The sequence below is a fragment of the Eurosta solidaginis genome, chromosome 2 (assembly GCF_040869045.1).
Source record: "Eurosta solidaginis isolate ZX-2024a chromosome 2, ASM4086904v1, whole genome shotgun sequence".
In the NCBI taxonomy this organism is placed as follows: Eukaryota; Metazoa; Arthropoda; class Insecta; order Diptera; family Tephritidae; genus Eurosta; species Eurosta solidaginis.
Window position 1 is genome coordinate 303,597,079 of NC_090320.1, and position 27,569 is coordinate 303,624,647.

General features: G+C 34.8%; 1 protein-coding gene across 8 annotated transcripts in view; it reads right to left on the reverse strand.

Annotated features, from left to right (window-relative positions):
• Positions 1-27,569, reverse strand: part of spen (split ends) — a 204,128-nt gene that overhangs the window by 64,199 nt on the left and 112,360 nt on the right. The window contains exon 5 of one of the 8 annotated variants that reach the window (XM_067768861.1): positions 13,238-13,349. The exons of the other annotated variants lie outside the window; for them this stretch is intronic. The gene's annotated coding sequence lies outside the window, so the exon portion shown is untranslated. The remainder of the gene's footprint in view (positions 1-13,237; positions 13,350-27,569) is intronic. 8 annotated transcript variants of the gene reach the window in all.

Below are 27,569 nucleotides of genomic sequence, written 5' to 3' on the forward strand. Positions count from 1 at the left end.
TTAATAAAACCGTTTAAATAAAAATTTTTTTTTTTAATTATTTTATTTTCAAGTTTTTTGTCTTTATTTAATTTCCCATTATTTCTCATTCTATTTACTTCTTTTAGTTACTCATTATTACAAGGAATCTTCCCTGACAATTTGTTACAATCTAAGTCCTCAATACATATTCCTTCCAAAGACTTTACTCGACTCAGCGCCACGTATACTTGTCCCTCCTCGAACTCCAACGTACTTTGATATCAATTCTACTGGACTGTATATAATATTTGTTCCAAATATGAGCCATAAAGCGATTTCTATTTCTGTATGTAATATGTGTTCCAAATATGAGCCTAATCGGAGCACAAATACGATTTTTGAATATCTCGATACCTGCGCCACCTAGCGGAGTTTGTTTTTCTTATTATTGTATTTTCATCGGGTTTTGAACTATATTCCAAGTTTCAAGCTTGTAGCTTATCGGGAAGATACATAAATTTTAATTAGAAAATTCGTAAAGCTGGCCGCTACACAGAGTCAAGCTAAATAAAACCGTTTAAAAAACGATTCGAGTCGTAAATTTTTAGCTATTAAATCTGCCATACGCCCATCCTGCAGCCGTATTGCAGTAATCGTCATGGCCTAAAAGCTAAAGCAAATGTTTGCTTGCAACAAAATTTGAAAGTTTGCTGCTTTTGCACATCATAAGGCTCTGGTGATGATCTATTTGTCGATCTCCATGTAAGTTCATGCTACTCATCTGCCAGCGCACAATGGTGCATCAAAAATTCTCAGTGTCGGACCTATTTTTTTTTGTGCACAATGCACAATAGTTGGATTTATAAAGTTTAAAAAATGCGAAATACAATTGAATTGATGGACTTCAGAGTATCACATTGTCCACAACTAATGAATATGGAAACACACTGCTGACGTCAATGGTATGTTTGACGATCTGGAACAATATCATAAAGTTGCGGATGAGTATCTGGGAGGCTTGTTACGCGAAAATTTAAAAAAATAATATTTGGAAAGGTTTTGTTTATATGTATTTAAGAAAAAAAATATTTCGGCCATTTCGGAAGGATCCGGGGTTTTTGCCTGAAGATCTCGCGGATCGTTCAAAAAAATTTAGAAGTAGCTCCTTGCGGAGGTAGGGAGGGAGGGAGGGAGAAGTACTTAAAATGCTCACACTATTGTAGCCTATTTTCACCGAAGCAGATGTTCTGGGCTAATTCTAATACGCGTCGTCGGCACGACTTCTTTAAATCAATTGTGGCTCCATGCTGGTCACGCACAAATGCGACTTATGGTTGCTATCAATTATCTACAAATAGTCATGACACTCGTGGCACAGTTTTGACGATTAGCATCAATGCTGGCTTATTGTTGATCGCGCAATGGACAGCTTCTGTTTTTTTGTTGTTTCTAAGAGCTACAATTCCCGACGTGCGAACAGTAGCACTCCCGACCACCATTCGCTACCACGCATCCTGGCCTTTATACACCTCTCTGAAGTTGGCAAGACAACTTTTACGTGGAAAAAAATTACCTATTGGGAAAATTGCCGTGAATTTGCCGTAATTTAGCCGTGAAACAAAAAAATTTGCCGTGGCCATATTTTAGAAAATACAGGGTGGCACGCTAACTTCACGTGAAGTTAGCGTGCCACCCTCAGAAAACCACCTTAGAGGACAGCTAGGAAGATAATTCTTGCACACGAATTTGCCGTAAATTTGCCGTAGATAAATGGCATATTTTATAAATTCGAAAAAAAAATTTTCAAATTTTTTTATGGTGCACCGCCAACTTCACGTGAAGTTAGCGTGCCACCCTCAGAAAACCACCTTAGAGGCCAGCTAGGAAAATAATTCTTGCACACGAATTTGCCGTAGATAAGTGGCATATTTTATAAATTCGAAAAAAAAAAATTTGAAATTTCTTTTTTCGAATTTATAAAATATGCAACTTATCTACGGCAAATTTACGGCAAATTCGAGTGCAAGAATTATTTTCCTAGCTGGCCTCTAAGGCGGTTTTCTGAGGGTGGCACGCTAACTTCACGTGAAGTTGGCGGTGCACCATAAAAAAAAGTTAAATTTTTTTTTTTCGAAATTAAATAATATGCCACTTATCTACGGCAAATTTACGGCAAATTCGTGTGCAAGAATTATCTTCCTAGCTGGCCTCTAAGGTGGTTTTCTGAGGGTGGCGCGCTAACTTCACGTGAAGTTAGCGTGCCACCCTGTATTTTCTAAAATATGGCCACGGCAAATTTTTTTGTTTCACGGCTAAATTACGGCAAATTCACGGCAATTTTCCCAATAGGTAATTTTTTTCCACGTAAAAGTTGTCTTGCCAACTTCAGAGAGGTCCTTTATACCATATGCCAGTGCAGAAGCTATAGGACTGCGACTTCGAACTTATACCTTCGTCGACGTCACTTTCCTATAACTTTTAATGTTCTTGCGAAGGACAAAACCTAACCTGGTTAAAATATGTGCCTACGTATTCACTTTTGTAACAGGAGCCGTAAAGTGTAGGTAATATTTAAACACGGTTGATAGGCTATATCCAATGTGATTCACTCCAAGAGACTAGTTGGGGATAGGTACGCCGACTTTAGGAAATGCCAACCGGCGGACTTGGGTGTTGAATGATGAAGTGCGAAAATCAAAATAAATATTTCAAACACTATTTTATAGTTTCACGAATAAACAACAAATTCGACTTGGTCATTTTATTTAAATTCATTGTTCTTTATTAATTTAAAAAAAAAATTATGCGAAGTGAGCATTTAAATTTATTATATAACTTTTCTTATAGTTTTTTGTTTTAATAGCTTAGTGAATTCGGTGATGCAAAATCCGTGAAAGCGCCTGTTTTCTCAAATAACTTTTGAACGGTTATAAAGTGTTAAATTTCGCAATTGGAGTTTTATAACTCGCAGTGATGCGCATCCGTTGATACCCCTTTCGACCATATCGGAACAATTTTCGAAATGAACAATAAATGGGCTAGGCAGTCTTAAAAGAGTAGAAAATATATATCAACGCGCCGAACGCCGTCTCCGCGCCGATATTTTTGAAATTCGGCGGCGGCGTGCGAAAAACGACGAAAATCGGCGGCGGCGGCGTATATCTCTACTTTGCAGCAAGGAGCCAAAAATGGTTTAAAAAATGGCGTCGACAACGAGCATTGGGAGTTAGCACAGAACATCTCCTTCGGTGAAACTACGCTTTGTGCGAGACATACAGAAAAAAGTGTGACCATTTTAAGTACTTAAAATTGTTTCGGCAGTCTCAGCAGTATCAGTCCCTTAGACTGAGGTTAGTCCCTCCGCAAGGAGCTACTCCTGAAATTTTTTGAACGAACCGCGAGACTTTGAGGCAAAACCCCCGGATATTTCCGAAATGGACAAATTGTCGACGTCCTTCAATACATATAAACAAAACCTTGCCTAAATATTATTTGTTTAAATAAAAAAATCAAGCTTTTTAAAGTACAAACACCGGCGATACCACGCCGGCCATACCACCGCGCCAGTATATAAAGTGCCTAAGCCGATAAAGTGATCGGCGTAAACTTCTATACCACACCGAAGATCCTGGGTTCACGCCCGGGGCAAAGCAACATCAAAACTTTAGAAACAAGTTTTTTCAATTAGAAGAGCATTTTTCTAAGCGTGTTCGCCCCTCGGTAGTGTTTGTATATTGTATTTCTGTCATGAAAAGCTTCTTAGTGAACACTTATCTGCCTTGCAGATGCCGTTCGGAGGCGAAAAACAAGTAGGGCCTGTCCCACCAATTTGTAGGAAAAACTAAAAGTAGTACGACACAAATTGAAAGAGAAGCGCTTTACTTATATTTTTTTATTTACTTTCCGAAAATAAAAAGCTTCTCAAATATTAACATAATATATGAGTACGCCTGAACCAATTTAATGAAAATTGCACCTTATTTAAGATTTTTCATATACGTTCGACCGCTGGTCCACTTCCAGGAAAGAAAAGTTACTCAAATATTAGCATAACTAAAGAACTAAACCATAAAACCCTAATTCCAATTTTTTAGAATAGGTTCGCCGTGGTCAGCTTCCAGGAAAGAAAAGTTTGTCATATATTAACGCAGCCAAAGCGATGTCGCTGTAAATAGTTTCACACCACAGAACCAGTTCCAATATCATTATTTGAGCAACTACATTATCTCGTCTCCAACTTTTTAAGACTTCTAGTTAAAATAAGAGATTTTATAAGCAATGGCAAGTATTTCCCAATCGCAAACATTTGTAGCGGAATTCACTAACTTATAACGATGCGATTTGTCGAGGTTTTAATTAACGATTTTGTCGCTTGCCTTATCGATTGTACTATTCATTAACTTAGTTTTAACGACTCAAAATAAATGACATTTAAATTTCGTTTTAATAGTAGAAAGGTGGCAGCACAAAAGGAATGCCAAAAATAAATAAATTCCGTATAGTAACTGCCACGGTTCAACTATATGGTTGGCTCATCTGTACAGCAACAAATTATGTCTGTTCAAATTGTCAAAATCTGTGTATTGGTATTAGGCGAATGGAATGAAATGAAAACATAAAACATAGCAGTTTTTGCGTGTGGTAAGAAAATGTTGCCGATGTGTTGGTTTCATTTTGAGTTTGCCATCTCCTTCTGGCAATCCCATCGACCATGCAATGATAAAAATAAAATCAGCTGATGAGATGAGCCAATCATGTAATTGAGCCATGCTAACTGCTTTTAAAAGTCATTATTATTTGTTATGCAAGTTTTTACATATTTTAACAAAAGGTAAGTAAATGCGGTATAAATTTTTTTTTGGCGGCCGCCGTGGTGTGTTGGTAGCGTGCTCCGCCTACCACACCGAAGATCCTGGGTTCACGCCCCGGGAAAAGCAAAGCAATTAGAAGAAAATTTTTCTAAGCGGGGTCGCCCCTCGGCAGTGTTTGGCAAACACTCCGAGTGTATTTCTGCCATGAAAAGCTCTCAGTGAAAACTCATCTGCCTTGCAGACACCGTTCGGAGTCGGCATAAAACAAGTAGGTCCCGTCCCGCAAATTTGTAAGAAAAACTAAAAAAGGAGCACGACGCAAATTGGAAGAGAAGCTCGGTCTTAGATCTCTTCGGAGGTTATCGCGCCTTACATTAATTTTATTATTTTAATTTCTTTTTTTTTCTCTGTTGATATCGCAGTTATTGTTGTACCCCTTAATTGACCATCAAGTTGAGAAATAATGTCATGAGCCAAGTCTGGGGTTAGTCGGTACAGCTTTCGAAACTCCGTTGCATTCAAGTGAAATCGGTTATCTACTTCTCTAAGAAGGTGTTTTTCCACTGGCGATGGACTTAGTAATTCTTCATCTTGTGATAAAAGGTACACCAAGAGTACTCAAATGCCATTTTATTTATAAATAAAGCAGCTTTTCGTGTTTGAAAGTATTTAAATAAACTTTCGATTTTCTTTTTTAACTAAAATTGCCAGAGATATTAATTTCGTGATTTTTAACGCAGCCAATTTACTTGCCATTTATTTGACAACACAGCTGTTCGTCGATAAACAAATATCGATACAAAATAGTTACTAAATAACGAAATCGATATAGTTGTCTATTCGCAAATAAAGCGATGCCAAAGGTGGGTAAAAAAGTTAGAAAATTCCACTACTGATACACATTTTTTCTCGATAGTGTCGCTTTGTAAATAAATTAAAATACATACATAGTAAATTTTTCACCAAATTACAGACAATTCTTAAAAACTTTTCGCTCCCTAATAAAGTGAATATGTACTTTGTCTAATCTTTTAACCTATTCAACACACATAAAATTTCCAATTGTTGCTTTTCATACCACTTTCTTATAAGATTTGTCGTTTGCTTCTTCACCCATATCCATAGTTGGGGGTAGTGCACTAAATTTTGATTGCATTACACCTTCATTGGCATTACCCTTGCTGAAGCTGAAAATATTTTTACTACCAGTTTTAAGTATTAGTGAAAAAATGTTCAGCTTCACTACCACTATAGCTGAGTGTGGCTGATATATATTTTACATTACCACTCTGTGAGTGAAGGCTAGTGCATTAATGCACTACCCCATCTCCGCCTATATCAAACGTAACGTGACACAATTTTTTTTAATTTAATATGCAGCATTATGTGATTATTGCACATTGGCGTGATCATCTTGCGACAGCTTGATTGCAACATTGGTTTTACACGAGAGTAATGAATGCAATTCGCTCACAACATTTTCAGATGCAATTTCATCTTAAAGAATCCGAGTCATCATTTGGAACAAATTATTCTTGAATATGCATTGTGCTAAAACTTTTTTTTTGCTGATTTTTATACGTGAAAAAAGTTTGTTTCGTTCGTACAATAACGAATTATACCCAATGTTTAATTATTACTAAAGTTATATTTGAGCAATATTTTTTACGTCATCAGTGAGATTTTCGTAAGCATAATTGTCAAACAGTGTAACATTTGTACTGCCATCCTTTGCTAAATTATATGTAGTAAACTACTTCACGTCGGTTTATTTTCAATTGAGTTCAGAATATCCAAAGATATAGGGAGAGGTATCAATAGACATGTTTTGAACCTAATAACAATCGTCCGAAGGCTGATAGTACAAAACTTTAATTCTGTCGGGAGCAAAAAAAAAAATATTGCAGTTTTTTGTGCTTTTTGTATTTTTCATATTTTGTTGAACATACGCACCCAGACTTAATCAGAAAAGTTTTTTGGTGCAGAAAAAATATCGATCGGGCGCCGATTTTGATCGGCTGGTAGTTCGTTTCTGTAGATATAATTTAACGAAGCTAAGTTTTTAGTTTTCCCTACGGATTGATACTGCTGTCAAACGCGTCAGTTCTGACGTCAAAAGTATAAGGATTAGGTCACCTTCACGACCAAAAATCAATGCATATATTAGGGTCACATCATTGGGAAGGAAGAAGTCGCGTATAATGTAAAAAGTTTGCCTGAAAATATTCTGAGTTCGAGTACGCCTTTCTTCGCCTGTAGCGACGATTTTAATTTGACTGCTTAAAATCATTTATTAATTATTAATTAGAACATTGTCCTGAAAACAACCCAATACAAAAGCATTTCCTCAAGCCTTTCGTCTGATGCCCATATTGTGAAAACACATTCTATGGTTACACGGGTCCATATTTTGGGGTCTAGACCATAGTGACCTACCGGATTAAAATGTACCCTAAACTATAAGTTAAAGCTCTAGTTTCATAACGACGAAAGTCTCATCAAATTTTATGCAGTGATTTTTGAGTGATGCCCGGTCAAACATACAGACAAACAGACAGACATACAGGCAAAATTTTCAAAAACTGCTGATTTGAACTCAGTTGCTCTAATAATGAACCCTGGCATCAATTTTTTCTATATCTTCAATGTATAGACATAGGCTAGTTACAATGTTTTTATATGTAGATATTGTGACGTATATTCATATCACTAAGTGATACCAGCATCCCTAATCCGATACTAAGCAGTCACTCATATGTACGTAAACAAATCAATAATCATCTACACACATGCATACAAGGCAACGGATAGATACTCATAAACACATGTAATCATACCCGAAGTAGCACCCACATATACACACGCATATACAAATATACATGTACATATATAGCTGGTAACCAAGCATGAAGTTCGCGAAGTTACTAGACCTTAGGAGAAATGGGTGAACGAGGCAACAGAGAGTATAAAAGCAGCGAAAGTTGAGAAATCAGTTTTGATTTAAACACGCTATTGGTTGTGAAGTACTACTCTTGAAGTAATCTAAATAAAGACCAGTTTGCAATACTAAATAGTGGAATGATTTATTCAAGAGTTTAGCGATTCGAACGTTAGCAGAAGGTTTCAAATAAGTGAAATTTCCCTAAATTCGTTACAATATATAACAAATGACAACCAAAAATAAATAATTTTCAATAATTTACGAAAAATAGAAAAATATCAAATAATTTAACACTTTTTTCCCTGCATTTGCAGCAAAAGGAGAATATGGCTTTTTCAAGAAGGGGCACATATTTGGTTAGGTGCAACATCTATGAGTAGTTGCCGATGCATTTTATTTGGTTGCCTTAATAGTTAACCAGAAAACGGTTGCTATCCATTTTAACATTTTTTTCCAAAAGCGTAACATTTTTTTGGGCTGCTGACGGATGTTGGCTTAATGAAGCAAATGTCCATGTGTGAAAAAGAAAACTTAATTATTTCATTCAACAAAATTGTAGTCCGACTAAGTTTCTACGTGAAATGGGTTTTTGTGCGTTTATTAAAAATTTTTATAATTTTTTATGGAAAAATAACGTCAGTATAGTCATTTGAACTAAGCGCCTCCAACAGATGAAGTATGAATGGTAGGCCGTGTAGTGGGCAAAATTTCCGTTTGACTGGAATGAACAACATTTTTTTATTATAATTAGGCAACTGGCTATTATAGCGTGATGTAGGATTTTGTTAAGATTCTGAATTGTCTGAATACTGCAAAGGGCTCCGCAAAAAATCTCGTTTTCCTTTCGTTTAACGTGAAATCCCTACGTCAGGCACAAGCTAATAGATTTACGAAAATTTTTGTTTCAAAAACATTTAAATTGGTCAAGAATTGATAGAGTAGCACTGCGCACTGTTTTCAAAAACGTTGTTTCGGGAAAAACTGGTGTTTAAAGTTTTCGAAAACGGCTCCAACCGCTTGGCGGTGTCTTCAAGTGTCAAAAAATCATTTTGCCGATCGAGTTGTTCTAAATGAATATATGTACTTCGTGTATTCTTAAGAATATTAGGTAGCTTTTCGGGGAAAAAAAGGATTTATTACGTTGCTTGGTACTTTACGAATAAAAACACATTTTTTATCAGCTTGGGTTGCTTTTTATTATTTTTTAATATACACATATTTTTTAATATAGGCTTTTTTACTTAAATCTCTTATTTTTTGCATTATTTTGGTTGTAATTTAAGTTCCCCATCAGCTTCTTTGCTTTTGTTGTTAGCAACTTTTTTGTAGTCCGTCATCGTATTTTCTTAAATAAAAGTGGGTTTGGGGCAAGTCCACAGAGATACCCAGAATACTTAAATTTTTCGTGGGTCCCATCGCTGAACTTTTAACTAATTTATCTCTAATTTTGATGTTAAATAAAAATAAGTTTACATAATATTTTATGCAGTCGTTACCCAGCCAGCATTTTTTGAAATTTTTGATCAAAAATATTCAAATATCATACCCCAAGATGATTAAAAACTTTAAAATTTAAAAGCATTTTCTGTTCGAAAATTAACGTATCGTCGGGAGGAAAATGTACCATAAATGTGATTATTCTTGAATAATCATTTATGATTCATATTTCGAAACGCTTTTGTTCATATCTGACATATATGTAATACTCCTAAAATGCTCGCAATGTGTTTTGAATTCGAAATCAAAACAAGACAGCCTATAAAATTTTTGTGATTGTAGCAGCATAAGTGTGACAAGAAAAAATTGAAATTTAGGTACATTCGATTATTGAATACAAAAACAAAAACGTGTAAACAGCAATATATCGGCACTCTGATGTTTGGGAATGTACCTAGCCTTTTGTAGCAATATAGGAGTATTACATATATGATATCTGATATCATTGTAAAATTGGACTTTAATTGTTATAGAGTAATATTTGAATGCTTTTCACATTCATTTTCTGATCATATTCGTGAACATATTTCAATCGTTTTGGTTGAAATTTTTGAATCATTTTTGAATGCGATTATCATGCATTTATTCTTCATATCTCATACAAAATAAGATAATACATGCTAATCTTATTTAATCAGGGGACGAAAGCATGCGGAAATGAGCTATTTGAACCAAAGGTAATTCGCAAACAAACTAGACCAATATACACCTGCGACTACAACATCCAGCATCAGCATTATCGTCTGCATCTTAAAATACGGATACGATACGGGATGTTGGAAGCCGTATCCAGGTATGTCAAGATAGTTTCACTTACCTGGGTTTCAAATAGCTCACAACCTATGTAATGGTTGGGGAAATCTTCGTTCATGAGTAGCATTACATTATTTTTGTCTTGAAGAATATCTTTTGCATAAATAATAAAATTTTTATATATTTTTTCTTAGCTTCATGATTGAGAAAATATGTGTATGTGAAAAAAATAAAATTTTTAATTAAAAGTAAAATTTCAACAGGTATAAAATTCATTATTCAGTCAACAAATATATTCATAAAAGATTCAGAAAGCTAAATGAAAAATGATTATAAATTTTTGATCACCTAAAGTAAACACATTTGATTCAAATATGATTCCAAAATGTGATTGAAAAACTATATTCAGTTTTTGATCATCAAAGGTAAGCATATTTGATTATTCTTTTTGTTGGTTTTTATGAAATATTAAAATTTAGTCATTAAAGGTCTTCAAAAATGGTTCCAAAAAGTGATCGGAAAATGCTTTTTAGTTTTTCATCATCAAAAGTATTCATATTTGATTATTTCTTTTGTTCAATTGTATGATAACTCATTATTTAGTCAGAAAGAGTAATCAAATTGTATTGATATGTAGGGAAATTCAAAATTGAATCACATGCTGAGTGGTTTTGTGTCCATATTTTGGTGTCTAGACCATAGTGACCTACCGGATTAAAATGTAACCTAAACCGTAAGTTAAAGCTCTAGTTTCACAACGACGAAAGTCGCATCTAATTTTATGCAGTGATTTTTGAGTGATGCCCGGTCAAACATACAGACAGACATACAGGCAAAAATTTTAAAAACTGTTGATTTGAACTCAGTTGCTCTAAGAATGACCCCTGGCATCAATTTTTTTTATATCTTAAATGTACAGACATAGGCCAGTTACAGATATATAACAAATGACAACCAAAAATAAATCATTTTCAATAATTTACGAAAAATAGAAAAACATCAATAAATTTAACACTTTTTTCGCTGCATTTGCAGCAAAAGGACAATATGGCTTTTTCAAAAAAGGAGCACATATTTGTTTAGGTGCAACATCTATGAGTAGTTGCGCATGCATTTTATTTATTTGCCTTAATAGTTAACGAGAAAACGGCTGCTATCCATTTTAACAATTTTTTCTAAAAGCGTAAAATTTTTTTTTGGCTTAATGAAGCAAATATCCCTGTGTGAAAAGGAAAACTTAATTATTGCATTCCACAAAATTGTTGTTCGATTAAGTTTCTACGTGAAATGGGTATTAGTGCGTTTATTAAAAATTTCTCTAATTTTTTGATGGAAAAGCAAGTAAAGCTGTCTAAGTTCGGGTGTAACCGAACATTATATACTCAGCGTGAGCTTCAATTGCACATTTCATTTCAGATAAATTACTTTTCTCCATAACGCGTGGCACCGCCCGTTTAAAAGAAATATGCCTCTCCATTTCCTCTTACAGTAAAACTTGATATAGCTCATTATTTTCGTCTACGACCCTTTTAAAAATCTTCTATATAAAAGTGGGCGTGGTCTTTAACCGATCTCGTCCATTTTTGCTAGAAATATTTCCTGCTATAGGGAAAATCTGTGTACCCAATTTTATTACGATCTTTCTTCGAGTTATGACTCGAAACACAGAAAATTGCTTAGTCATAAAAGGGGCGGTGCCACGCCCATTTCTTTAATTTTTTCCTATTTATTGTTATAAATCCGCTTGGGAAAAGAAATACCATTGATATAAAGCTCTTTTTTGCAAGATATAGCTTATTTTATTCGTCCACGATCCTTTTAAAAATCTTTTATATAAAAGTGGGCGTGGTTCTTTTTCGTTAATTTTTCTTCAAATCATTCCTCATAGTAAAGGCAACCTCTCTGCCGAATTTTGTTACGATAGGTTTAGCGATTTTTGATTTATGATTAATAATACTTGTAAAATTGATTTTATCACAAATGGGCGGTGCCACGCCCATTTAAAATTTTTTTTATCAAGAGTCTCAATATCAGTCCACACGTCAAATTTCAACATTCTAGGTGTATTATTTACTAAGTAGTCAGGTTTTTGTGTTTTCCAAAATGTTATATATATAAAAAGTGGGCGTGGTTATCATCCGATTTTGCTCATTTTCAATACCAATCTATTCTGAGTCCAGATAAACTCGTGTACCAAATTTGGTGAAGATATCTCAATATTTACTCAAGTTATCGTGTTAACAGACAGGCGGACAGACGGACGGACATGGCTCAATCAAATTTTTTTTCGACACTGATGATTTTTTGATATATGGAAGTCTATATCTATCTCGATTCCTTTATACCTGTACAACCAACCGTTATCCAATCAAAGTTAATATAGTTAGGATTTTGTTAAGATTCTGAATTGTCTGAATACTGCAAAGGAATCCGCAAAAAATCACGTTTTCCTTTCGTTTAACGTGAAATTCCTACGTCAGGCACAAGCTAATAGATTTACGAAAATTTTGGTTTCAAAAACATTTAAATCGATCAAGAATTGTTAGAGTAGCACTGCGCACTGTTTTCAAAAACGTTGTTTCGGCAAAAACTGGTGTTTAAAGTTTTCGAAAACGACTCCAACCGCTTGGCGATGTCTTCAAGTGTCAAAAAATCATTTTGCCGATCGAGTTGTTCTAAATGAATATATGTACTTCGTGTATTCTTAAGAATATTAGGCAGATTTTCGAGGAAAAATAGGATTTATTACGTTGCTTAGTACTTTACAAATAAAAACGCATTTTTATCAGATTGGGTTGCTTTTTATTATTTATTAATATAGACATGAGTTCTATTTTACGTTTTTTTTTACTTAATCTTTTATTTTTTGCATTATTTTGGTTGTAATTTAAGTTCCCATCAGCTTCTTTGCTTTTGTTGTTAGCAACTTTTTTGTAGTCCGTCATCGTATTTTCTGAAATAAGTGTGGGTTTGGGGCAAGTCCACAGAGATACCCAGAATACTTTAATTTTTCGTGGGTCCCATCCCTGAACTTTTAACTAATTTATCTTTAATTTTGATGTTAAATAAAAATAAGTTTACTTAAATATTTTATGCAGTCGTTAATTATTGGCTGGGGGAACAAAGTACTACTATGTAATAGCTTAAACTACAACTTATATGGTAAAAATATTAAGTAGCTTATTTTAAACCTACGATATTTTTTTCTCAAATATTCGTAAGTGCAGACGTATGTGTGGTTACTGAAAATTTAGGAGAAATTTAGTATACTTACATAAGCAAATTTTACCATCTCAGTAATCCACAACTTGAGATGGGTAATAAACCAATTAGCATTTAGTAATAAAATTAAGATATCAACATTTGTAGATACTTCAAGTACATACCTGAAAAGAAAAAATAACATAGTTAGATTAATATATAAATTTGCGAAGTATAAATAATATATTTTTCTAAGAAATCCCTTAAGTACAATTAGAAATTTGCATATTCATATTGCTTGCGCTTAATCTAATCGTATATATACAGTTACACATATACCCCATCTAGAAGTACGATTAGGCGTTAACTACGAAAATGAAGATAATCACGTTCTATGTAAAGCTCGTGGCAGACTTGCCAAATCCATATCCACATCCATATAAAACAGCAGATGTAATCAACCTTATGGAAATCAAATTAATTGGTCAAAGGTGCCATACCATAACGCCCTAACCATAACCATACCATAGCCAACAAATTGCTTTTTGGTTTTTCGCCATATCCATAACCTATAAATATTTCAAACTTTTTGTAGCCGGTCAATTCGTTTTTCCAAATTAATTAATAAAAATAGGCTTTATTTGACAAATATGTGCTGTAGAGCAAGTCAAAAGACTCCACTAATACAACCCGACGTTTCGCTAATCATCTTAGCATCCTCAGGGGTGAACTGCATTTATTTCAATTATTTTTCCAATTTCAATCAACAACAACATTATAACATGTAATTTCCACCATTTCCACAACGCGAAAATCATAGACAAAGAGAAACTCGAAAAGGTTAGATTCACAATAGAGAGTTTAAGGATACTACGAACCAGAAACAGAACAGTAAACAGAAAAGAAGACACAGATGACATTTCTTCTGCTTATCTGTTATGCATATGAAACAACTTACATGCAAACAAACATACATGGATCAAAGTCCAACTAAACAAACATATTTGACAAGTGTACCCAAACAAACGGGTATCAACATAATTTTTAAAATAAATTAATTTAAATTAAAATATGTATATTGATGACGACGTTTAGTGCAATATGTAAGATAGACATATTAACGTATACAAGAATTGTAAGTGCTCGATATATAATTGTGATATTAATTAGTAAGGTTTATGTATATTTAATTCCAAATTATGATTTTTTCTTGTACATGTTATAATGTTGATGCTGATTGAAATTAGAAAAATAATTGAAATAAATGCAGTTCACCCCTGAGGATGCCAAGATGGTTAGCGAAACGTCGGGTTGTACTAGCGGAGTCTTTTGACTTGCACTACAGCACATATTGGTCAACTAAAGCCTATTTTTATTAATTAATTTATAAATATTTCATTTGATGAATTAATGAGGTTTTGGGATATTTAATTTGTCGTTTTAAATTCGGTTTGACTAAATGACTTAATATTTGTGGCATTCGTTCGTAAATTTTTGCATTATCTTCTTTTTTATGAAATTGTCACATATTTACGTTAAGGCACCAAAAACCGAACACAATTGATATGTATAAGTCAAGAAATGGTTATGACCATGATACAAAAAAGAAGGTAGTCTCACTCAAAATTTTTTGACGTATTTGGGGATTTTTGAAGTTTCATAATGTTTGTTGTTTTGCCAGAAGCGTTGCCATACCGTTACTGTTTAAGGCGAAATTGTGGTTTTTCGGGATGAAAACGCAATGGTCATCTGAGACAATAATAATATGCTTTAGCACGGTTTATGTGCATTCATATCGATTGAGAATACAGTAAAACAAGCAATTTTATTGAAAAATAGTGGATAATGACTCATATATTGGTTAATTACTCATATCTTTATGGCAGCTTGACCCCTAGGCAAAAAAAAATCCTGTTGTCCTAGCATGGCCCTATTATCATGCTCCTACAGTGGATATTTCTCAAGGCATGTTGAGAAAAAGTCTACCTCCAAAGTCTTCACATCTATGTCAATGCTAAAAGGGCACAGAATGTGTATAGACGGGGCTGTACCAAGGTGACCTCTGGTATAACGGGCAAAAACACTTTCATAACTAGTGGCTAACCTGCAGAGCTACAGGGTAATGTTCTCCCTAAAAAATGGTTTAACAATTCCCTCCTAAAGCGCAACGCTTGAATTATACAATAAATAAAAAAAATGAAAAATGTGGACTTGTAGCCAGTTTATCAAGAAATTGCGGTGTCGGTTTATAAGGACCTCCTTTGAGCAAGCAATTGACAAACGTGTATATTTTGTCAAAATGTTCTGAGCAAACGTACGGACACTTAAGAAGACTATATTACCTTGCTTTGCATACTTCGATCCATGTTTCTTCCACCAAAACAATTTTCGGGAGCTCGAAAAGCCTATTAAAACCCTTCTTTTCTAGGCTGATATTTCGTATTAAAATATTTCGAAGTCATGGGGCTCATTTTTTTTCTTTTTTATTTAAAATAACTATGAAAGTAATTTAGTCGTATTCGTTAATATGAAATCCATCAAAATTAGAAAAATTCGTAAATTTTTTCAATCTGGTAGCTTGTTTTTGGTGAAATTGTCGTTGTTCCCGCAAAAGTCAAGTGGCTAACGTCACACTAAATGGAACTACCTCCATTTTTTGTATCATGGTTATGACCATGATGAAATAATAAAGGTGATGTCAACAACATAGCCTCACTTTTTCGCCAGCTTTATTTGCCAGTATTTACTTGTACTACAAAAGTACTAAATTTTTATTGCTAAATTTTTCCTACAAATTTCCTCAAAAAATTAAGTTTTCTGCAAAATTTTGTCTTTAATCTTTTGGGGAATACAAAGTTATGTTTATGTCTAAAAAATTCAGATAACGGCTTACATAGTTATATTTCTAAATGTATAGTGAAATCTACTACGATCGTAGTAGAACTCAAAAGCAATTTTGTATGATAGACAACCCTCTAAATTATGCATGCCGAACTTGTCAGAACAAGGGAAAACGTGTCAACGGAATGAGAACACCTAAATATTAATTCCATCATGGTTATGACTATGTCAACTTTGCCAGAACAACTACAGTTAATGTTGAATAGAGTTTAGCCTTACCACTCTTATTGCTCATCTCAGTTTAAGCGGCCGAAGTGGCAGGATTAAACACTGTGTGAATATTGTTTCAACAGGGAAAATGCTTTCATTAATAGATTTTTTAAAATATGGAATCAAATCTTGGGACACAAAATACAAAATTTGGATAAAAGCGGAAAGATAGAGAGCTTCAGTTGGGTAACCGTAACAGTGGTATATGGCTTAAGTGCTAATTGAAGTTTGCAGTTTTCAAACCTTCAAACGTTTTAAAGACCACAATTTTAAGGCGTTTAAGGGGTTTGAATTGTCATTGCTGGTTGGTGGATAATCAATATCCTAATGCTTAGAAGCATGAAGTTAGTCGGGCATTGTGTCATCTAGCACGGTGGTCAAGTGAAGAAAAAGTAGCTCTGGGGTTTGACATGAATGTAAATGAAATCGTCAAGGTCTGTGTACGAGTGTCTAGCTGCGATAGGCATCAGGGTGAGGTTCTTTAATATGTCGTGCATTTGCGCTCAGGCACCAAAAATACAAACAACCTGCCATCTAAAGACGAAGGACGGATTATTTGAACGAGTAGTTGGTTGACGTATCCGTGATCTGCAATAGGCTTGCAGCGTACAAATATCCACCTGCCTATCTTCAGAACTAATCACCGAATCCAAATCTATCACGTAGGATATATGTACAAGTCAGATTTATAGCTTATTTCCACTTGAGCTTTATTCGAGATTAAGGCATCTGAAATGATTTAACGTTAATCTTGCAATTTTTATCATACAAAATTAAATCTCGAAACGCAAGAGATTTAAGTTAAATCTACTTTCAAAGTAGGAGTAGCTTTTAAATTCATGATGACAGATATTTTTTGAAGATTTTGAAGTTTTCAGATTAAGACATGAGATTTATTAAATCTTAACAGTGAAAGCTCTAGATGGAGATATTAAAACAAATGGTGGAATATTTTTATAGTGTGTCTCATGACACAATAAAATCAGAGAGCTGAAGTCGTTAGCACAACTACAACAATTTGAGGGCCCTCATAATCCGGTCATGAATTTTACAGCAGTAGAGAAGGAAAATTTTTGGTACTATTTTGCTACTTTCTTATAAACTTCGTTATGTAATGTGAGCAAAACAAGCCAAACTCAATATATCCCCACATTGGAAACGAGGACACGAAAAAAAAAGAAAACAGAGGAAATCGGAAGAAAACGTAGAGGAAGTTGGAGGGAAGCCAGAGAAGTAAAGAGATCAAGAGAAATAGAGTGAGGATAAAAGTAAAACAAAGAGTAATGGTTTGAGTCAAAGTAGTAAAAAAACGTTTACAGTAAGATTAAGAATAAGGATAAGATTAAAAGTAATGTCGTAAACTGTTTTGCAAGAGGATAAGTTATTGAAGTAGTGAAGATCTGCACATGAATAGGCAGGTTGAAAACTTTGCGCTCCTTTTGTGGGCAAACTATAAGTCTAAGGAATAAACCGTTATATGTGTAGGTATTGATAGGTCTTCTCAAAAAACAGTTAGTCTATAAAGTGCTAAAATATTAATTTAAAAATGACATCACACCAAAGTCCAAACACGTATTCAAAAAAGGTTCAGCAAATAGGAGTAAATGTGTAACTTTCATTGCTGATATTCAAAGTATTTACAAAAGCAACAACTTCGTATAATAGTTCATTAGTTACAAAATAAAATAAAAACATAGGATAGGATAGGAAAGAAAAGAAAAGAAAAGTTAAGAAAAGAGAAGTCTACTTGTTTTATTTTAATAGCTATTTTCCTCATTTTCAGCAAGTTAATTTTTTTGGTGTAGTAAGAAAAAAGTCGTAAAGAAATGTTTCGCTATAAATGTGACTATGACTAATAATTATCTCCATACATGTTTTGATTAGTTTAAAAAAGCCCCACTATATGTAGTTGCTGGTTTTATAAATTAACATACACATGTACATTTGTAATCATATGTTATTAGTATGCCTTTAAAACAGTTGTTGATAAATTCAGGAGGCTATATTTATATGTGGCGGCCACCGTGGTGTGATGGTAGCGTGCTCCGCCTACCACACCGGATGCCCTGGGTTCAAACCCCGGGCAAAGCAACATCACACATTTCAGAAATAAGGTTTTTCAATTAGAAGAAAATTTTTCTAAGCGGGGTCGCCCCTCGGCAGTGTTTGGCAAGCGCTCCGGGTGTATTTCTGCCATGAAAAGCTCTCAGTGAAAACTCATCTGCTTTGCAGATGCCGTGCGGAGTCGGCATAAAATCATGTAGGTCATGTCCGGCCAATTTGTAGGGAAAATCAAGAGGAGCACGACGCAAATTGGAAGAGAAGCTCGGCCTTAGATCTCTTCGGAGGTTTTCGCGCCTTACATTTATTTATTTTATATGTACATTACAAGCATACATAAATGACCTTTTAACTTCTATTCCAGCAACACATCAATATAGAGTAATGTTAAGAAGAAGATATAAAGAATTGAAAATCTTTTAACTGGAATTAGCTGTTATTGTTGTAGTTTGTTATCAATGCTTATTTGTTCGTTATTTTGTTGCGCATTGCCGTCAACTTCCCCTCGTTATCATTGCTGGCGCAGCAAACGTTCATGACACCAATGCGCTATTCTCACCCTCCCTCCCCCTCCCCCCCTCCCCTACCCAAGACGTTGTTTTCGCGCTCGTAATCACCTCTGCAAGTTTTGTAGCGAATGCTTCGTCCGTTTCTGTGATGCTTCGTTTTGCGCTTATTTTGCTAAAAGTTCAATGAACTTAATTTCATATTTTGCGCGCGCGCTCTTAATCACAACTCACCCATTTCTTTATTTCTTTGTTTATTTTTTTACTTTGTAGCAAGCAGCAGCAACATAAATGTGTGTGGGTATGAGATTATACGTAAACTTGTGTGGCGTACATATCAGACGTACATACATACAATTACTGTTAACAGCATAAGTGATATGTACATCCGTTCTTTTGCTACCGTCCGTTCGCCACACTTGTGAGTTTCTTTCGGATTTTCTTGGGATTTTTTTCCGATCTTTTTGCCTTCGGAAAAGTCGTATCTCCTCCACTTTTAAGCTAATTTTACTAATTTCTTGCTTCTACGATTGATTCTAAGTTACAATTCCTCAGATATGAATACAACTTAGCGGCCAGTTCATTTACCAACCCTAAAATACAATTCTTATAGAAACAGTAGCTTTTTTAACACGCTTCTATAAGCTTCACTTGTATGTAGGTATGCTTCTTTGTAACATCTGGCGGCAGTGGTTCAATAACTCGTTACAAAACGAGTTGTGCTTAATAGCGGAGACACGAACTTCTGTGCACGGCGTGTTTTTTAGTTTCTATACTCAGCGTGCTTTGCACACAGAGCGTATTAACTTTGATTGGATAACGGTTGGTTGTACAGGTATAAAGGAATCTAGATAGATAGACTTCCATATATCAAAATCCTCATGTCAGCCATGTCCGTCCGTCCGTCCGCCCGTTAGCACGATAAATTGAGTAAATACTGAGATATCTTCACCAAATTTGGTACCCTAGCTTATCTGGACCCAGAAAAGATTGGTATTGAAAATAAGCGAAATCGGATGATAACCACGCTCAATTTTTATATATATAACATTTTGGAAAACACAAAAAATCTGATTATTTAGTAAATAATACACCTAGAATGTTGAAATTTGCCGTGTGGACTGATATTGAAACTCTTCATAAAAATTTGAATTTTTTTTTAAATGGGCGTGGCACCGCCCACTTGTGACAAAATCAATTTTAAAAATATTATTAATCATAAATCAAAAATCGTAAAACCTGACGTAACAAAATTCGGCAGAGAGGAGGCCTTACTATAAGGAATGCTTTGAAGAAAAATTAACGAAATCGGTTAAGGACCACGCCCACCTTTATATAAAAGATTTTAAAAAGGGTTGTGGACAAATAAAATAAGCTATATCTTTGCAAAAAAAGAGCTTTATATCAATGGTATTTCATTTCCCAAGTGGATTTATAACAATAAATAGGAAAAACTTTAAATTTAAAAAAATGGACGTGGCACCTTTTATGACTAAGCAATTATCTATGTTTCGGGAGCTATAACTCGAAGAAAATAATAAGCTATATCTTAGCGAAAATTCTAAATTTGCGGTAAGAAAACGCTTATCATAACTTAGATAATGTTTTGGAGACTCATCTAGTGACAATTATTGAAGACTCGCCGCAGTGGTGAATAACTCCCTCCAAAACAGGGTGTACTGCATAGCGGAGACATGTACCTCTTTTGGTGACAGTGTATAAACTATCGCTGAATCGGTTGCGATGAATCGTGGACATACACCATTTTCGGACATAGAAGTGGAGAATAGTTTGGAGATAAAATGGAGAGACACATTTCAATTGCAATTGATATAATGCATACTGAAATTTAGCAGAATGGTTATCTGCGCAACAATTTCATAAGTATAGATAAAGTTACACACTTGGCCCCGGGTTTTCAGTAGTTGGTTATGCTAACCTTAAACTAAGTTTGCTTAACCTCTTGTCAAATTCAAACTCCAGTTAAACTACTGAGCATTTTTTCAGTCACAGTTTAAGGCCGCCTTTGGGTACATGGCAAAAATATTTCTCCATCGAAATATATATCTAGTTCCGGAGGTGATATACAACATCATTATTTAATTATTCTTAAACCATATAGTTCTCGAGTTGATATCCAACTTCGTTCAACAATCACTATCCAACTTTTGAGAAAGTTATTATCGTTATCAAAATATTATCCAACCTTTGAGAGATTTTGGGAAATGCACAGTTCTCAAATGAATATCCAACACATTCATTCAGTTGATATCCTACATTGGATATCGAGTTGAGGTGGAGTTGAAAAAAATTTCCAAGGTTAGAGAACCACATTTTAGGAATTAAATTTTTTCAACTTAAGTAATAGCAGTTTTGGCTTTATATAAAATTCCCTCTTTTGCTGAGTACGCAATGATTCTCGAGTTGAGCCACTGTTTCCAAACATCTCTTGAGATTTTAGAAGTATTTATGGGAGCAATGGAGGATTAGAAGCGCATCCTTTCCAATCTCCCATAGAAGAGTGGCTCCCAGACTCGTCCGTCTGTTATTCTGTTAGGCTAGTCAATGTGCTGATTGGAATGAATCCAACTTATGCAATAATAATAATAATAATAAGCCCAACGGATTAATACCCTCCCAAGCCCGCCAAACCGACACGAGGGGCGCATCCGCATGAAGCCCGGATTTTGTAAAGAGCTGTAATAACGAATTATATTCACTAGTTTAAGCCATAATAAATATAATAAATAAATAAATTCCGCTTAACAATACGCCTAGACTGCTGGATTCCCCATAAAGTGAGCAAAGACATTCAAATTAATAGAACTGTAAGATATTACTGTCCCAAACCCAGAACACATCAGTAAATCCAATACGACAGCCCTAATCAGAACTTCAGAGTCTACCCTGTATGATTGTAAGTAAATTTTATTTATTACATAATTCAAAAACAAGTTCCTAGATTAAGGCAAAGTAATTAGAAAGTTAAGACTAATTTACTTTGTTATTTTGATATGTAATGTTTACTGAATTATCATTTGTTGAGTTAAGCTAAACTTTCGATATCGTAACGGCGGACAAGGCTGCTGCTTCGATTTCTGTTTTAGTCAAGATAACTGAAATTCGTGCTGTTAAAAACTAAAGTTAGGGAAACAAAGTTATACTCAACCTATTGTTAGAGCACACAACTAGGTATAAAATATACAACCATATTGTTGTTTAAATTTAGCATTTATGAGCTTACGTATGTTCATAAATGTTAAGCACCCACCAAAAAAGTGCTCTTTCTTGTAAAATAGTTAATTAAAGTAAATAAATGTAAGGCGCGAGCTTCTCTTCCAATCTGCGTCGTGCACCTTTCAATTTTTTCCTACAAATTGGCGCGACGGGACCTACTTGTTTTATTCCGACTCCGAACGGCATCTGCAAGGCAGATGAGTTTTCACTGAGAGCCTTTCATGGCAGAAATACACCCGGAGCGCTTGCCAAACACTGCCGAGGGGCGACCCCGCTTAGAAAAATTTTCTTCTAATTGAAAAACCTTATTTCTAAAATTTTAATGTTGCGGGGTGTGAACCCAGGGCATACGGTGTGGCAGGCAAGATAGCAAGAAAAGTAGGTCCTAAATGTTCTTAATTATATCATCAAAATTTAACACGCTTATATTAGCACAAGTAGGACTGTGATATAAACTGTGATATATAATAATTTAGGTGTAAAGTTTTAATGTTAAAAATATATAATTATGTACAATATGGAATTTTTTTGTCGCAGACGAAGAATCCTAATTACCGTTAAAGGTTACAATGAACTTATAAAGTGTTATATTTCTTTACAGACAATTCATTTTTTACTTTTTAGTTAATTTTATTAACAAGTAATAAAACCTTGTTCTTAGAAAAGCTTTTTTCTTAAATTTAATTTAAATATCAATTTTTTTAATTTTTATTAGGGTACAATATTGTTTACATTAGTTATGTAATCTTTACTTAGTTATTTGTAACGTTTCTCATCCTATCCATTTCTTTTAATGCATCAACATTACAAGGTTTCTTCGCAGTCAACTTTGACCAGTCAAGTTCTTCGATTCGAAGACCTGCTAAAGACCTAACTCGGCTTAAAGCTACATAAGCTTGACCAGCAGCAAATAATTTGCAGCCTAGATAAATTGCAGCATGATCTACAGTAGTTCCCTGCATTTTGTGCCCAGTTGAAACCCACGACAAGACAATCGAGAGCATTCTTCTTTCAGCTGTGCCGTGATTAAATTTAGAAGGAAATTGAACTGATTTAGCCTGTATTATGTCAACGCCATCGTTACCAAGGTCTACGCAAACCGCTGGTATATCGTTATGGTATAGTTGAACACGTCTGTAATATGGCCATATAATTTCAGTGATGTGACCTATTGCTCCATTTACAAGTCCCTTAGCAACGTCAACGTTAAATCTCAACATAACTTTAGCACCAACAAATCTTTCTAGTTCTTTTGGAAGACCTCCTGTTTTGTTAATGTCTGAGTGTATTATATTATTAACATCAATCTGATCATTGTTTTTTTTTCCATCAATTAATTGATCTTGCTAATAATCAGTTATCAGCTGAGTGAAAGTAATTGTGCCTTTGAAACGATACGTTGAGCCAACTGTCAACAACCAATCGATAAAAACGTTGAGTGAATAGAGCGGAAAATTTTTATGCTCACTAATTTGTCGTAAAGTTGCAACTGTGCGTTGTGCTTTGGAATGCGCCCCATGCTTTGTTCAACCCATTCAAATGAATTTGTATATATGTGCATGTGAACATGTGTATGTCACGTGTTCTTGCAACAACAAAACGTTAAATACATACATAGATACATATGAATATACAGATTTTCGAGAAAACATATCGTATGTGTTTGCCAAAAGTGGCTTCGCTTCGGATATCAGCATCTTCGGTTGTCAGATCTATCGCGTTCAACGCTAACGCGGTGTCAGAATGAAAAAGACTCTCAACCAAATTACCGATGCGAATCGCTACGTTTAAATAACCCTGACTGAGTATGAGTACACGATTTTTTATATCATGATGCGAATATATTGGGGCATGTTCATAATCGAAATAAAATGTGACTATGTTAGTTGAAGCGTTTTTGACACAGAGCACATATAAAATTGAGTCAAACAGTGCTAACTAACTTAAAATCATATTTTATTGTGACTTTGCCTATGTCGCGTTCAGTTTACAACTACTCATTGCAGATCTCTGCTCTGTGGGTTAAATCTGTAAAACAAAATCAAGTGCGCAGAAAAGTATGCAACATTGAGCGATAACAGCCTAACTTCTACGTTCGTTGTATACACAAAAAAAGCGAAGTTACCTCGTTCTTGAGCCGCCGTAGGTTATTCACCATCCCTCTAAACAAAGGACTTAGGCTTTTATTCCCTTGTGAACACAAATCTTTACCGATAACTCTGTTATCGATTAATTTATCAAATTCTCGTAAAGTTATATTGCATTGTCATCGGAGTTATACATGTACGCAAAATTTCTGTTCAATCGGACACCGGGAAGTGTATCAAATTTAACTTGCAAGATTTGATTACAAACAACAGCCAAGTGAAAGTAAATAAAAGCTTATAATTATAACAAGTAAGGAAGGTTAAGTTCGGGTGTAACCGAAAATTACATACTCAGTTGAGAGCTATGGTGACAACATAAGGGAAAATAACCATGTAGGAAAATGAACCGAGGGAAACCCTGGAATGTGTTTGTATGACATGTGTATCAAATGAAAGGCATTAAAGAGTATTTTATGAGGGAGTGGGCCATATTTCTATAGGTGGACGTCATTTAGGGATATAGCCATAAAGGTGGATCAGGGTTGACTCTAGAATGCGTTTGTACGATATGGGTATCAAATGAAAGGTGTTAATGAGTATTTTAAAAGGGGGTAATCCTTAGTTCCATAGGTGGACGCCGTTTCGAGATATCGCCACAAAGGTGGACCAGGGGTGACCCTAGAATTTGTTTGTACAATATGGGCATCAAACGAATGGTGTTAATGAGTATTTTAAAAGGGAGTGGGCCTTAGTTCTATAGGTGGACGCCTTTTCAAGGTATCGCAATAAAGGTGGACCAGGGGTGACTCTAGACTTTGTTTGTACGATATGGATATCAAATGAAAGGTGTTAATGAGTATTTTAAAAGGGAGTAATCCTTAGTTCCATAGGTGGACGCCGTTTCGATATATCGCCATAAAGGTGGAGCAGGGTGACCCTAGAATTTGTTTGTACAATATGGTTATCAAAAGAAAGGTGTTAATGAGTTTTTTAAAAGGGAGTAATCCTTAGTCCCATAGGTGGATGCCGTACCTCTCTGAAGTTGGCAAGACAACTTTTACGTGGAAAAAAATTACCTATTGGGAAAATTGCCGTGAATTTGCCGTAATTTATCCGTGAAACAAAAAAATTTGCCGTGGCCATATTTTAGAAAATACAGGGTGGCACGCCAACTTCACGTGAAGTTAGCGTGCCACCCTTAGAAAACCACCTTAGAGACCAGGTAGGAAAATAATTCTTGCACACGAATTTGCCGTAAGTTTGCCGTAGATAAGTGGCATATTATATAATTTCGAAAAAATAAAATTTAACTTTTTTTATGGTGCACCGCCAACTTCACGTGAAGTTAGCGTGCCACCCTCAGAAAACCACCTTAGAGGCCAGCTAGAAAAATAATTCTTGCACACGAATTTGCCGTAAATTTGCCGTAGATAAGTGGCATATTTTATAAATTCGAAAAAAAAATTTTTAATTTTTTTTATGGTGCACCGCCAACTTCACGTGAAGTTAGCGTGCCACCCTCAGAAAACCACCTTAGAGGCCTGCTAGGAAAATAATTCTTGCACACGAATTTGCCGTAAATTTTCCGTAGATAAGTGGCATATTTTATAAATTCGAAAAAAAAAAATTTCAATTTTTTTATGGTGCACCGCCAACTTCACGTGAAGTTAGCGTGCCACCCTCAGAAAACCACCTTAGAGGCCAGCTAGGAAAATATTTCTTGCACACGAATTTGCCGTAAATTTTCCGTAGATAAGTGGCATATTTTATAAATTCGAAAAAAAATTTTCAATTTTTTTTATGGTGCACCGCCAACTTCACGTGAAGTTAGCGTGTTTCGAAAACCACCTTAGACACCAGTTAGGAAAATATTTCTTGCACACGAATTTGCCGTAAATTTTCCGTAGATAAGTGGCATATTTTATAAATTCGAAAAAAAAAATTTTCAATTTTTTTTATGGTGCACCGCCAACTTCACGTGAAGTTAGCGTGCCACCCTCAGAAAACCACCTTAGAGGCCAGCTAGGAAAAAAATTCTTGCACACGAATTTGTCGTAAATTCGCCGTAGATAAGTGGCATATTTTATAAATTCGAAAGAAAAAATTTCAAATTTTTTTATGGTGCACCGCCAACTTCACGTGAAGTTAGCGTGCCACCCCCAGAAAACCACCTTAGAGGCCTGCTAGGAAAATAATTCTTGCACACGAATTTGCCGTAAATTTTCCATAGATAAGTGGAATATTTTATAAATTCGAAAAAAAAATTTAAAATTTTTTTTATGGTGCACCGCCAACTTCACGTGAAGTTAGCGTGCCACCCTCAGAAAACCACCTTAGAGGCCTGCTAGGAAAATAATTCTTGCACACGAATTTGCCGTAAATTTTCCGTAGATAAGTGGCATATTTTATAAATTCGAAAAAAAAAATTTCAAATTTTTTTATGGTGCACCGCCAACTTCACGTGAAGTTAGCGTGCCACCCTCAGAAAACCACCTTAGAGGCAAGCTAGGAAAATAATTCTTGCACACGAATTTGCCGTAGATTAGTGGCATATTTTATAAATTCGAAAAAAAAAAATTTCAAATTTTTTTTATGGTGCACCGCCAACTTCACGTGAAGTTAGCGTGCTACCCTCAGAAAACCACCTTAGAGGCCAGCTAGGAAAATAATTCTTGCACACGAATTTGCCGTAAATTTGCCGTAGATAAGTGGCATATTTTATAAATTCGAAAAAAAAATTTCAAATTTTTTTTATGGTGCACCGCCAACTTCACGTGAAGTTAGCGTGCCACTCTCAGAAAACCACCTTAGAGGCCAGCTAGGAAAATAATTCTTGCACACAAATTTTCCGTAGATAAGTGGAATATTTTATAAATTCGAAAAAGAAAATTCAAATTTTTTTATGGCGCACCGTATGGTAAGTGGCATATTTTATAAAAATATATAGGCGCATAGTCAAAATAAAATAGTTTTTAAAATTAGGTACAGCTTTTTGATATAATTTTCTATGAGCTATCTGTCAAAAAATCTGCAGCTAAATATAAAATCTATTTTATTTTGACTATGACTATGCGCCATAGTCTTTGCATGTTCCTTCATAAACCATTCCAATAATGCCGCTTAAAATATGAGTTACATATGTACATCTGAGCAGCAACTTTATGATGACCTGTGCATCACTTACGAAAGATTTTTGTATTTGAGTTAGGTAGAAAGCTATGCAAATTTTCAGCATTATGCCTGCTATGGTTTCTATGCTCAAAAGAGTGTGTCAGGATGGAGCATCCGTAACGCGTGAAACACCCATACGCAAAGATAAATAGATAAAAAACAGTAGCGATCCTTTTCATCTTTTGATGCAACAGTTAAGGGTAAAAAACGCTGATGCCAATGTCTAGTATTG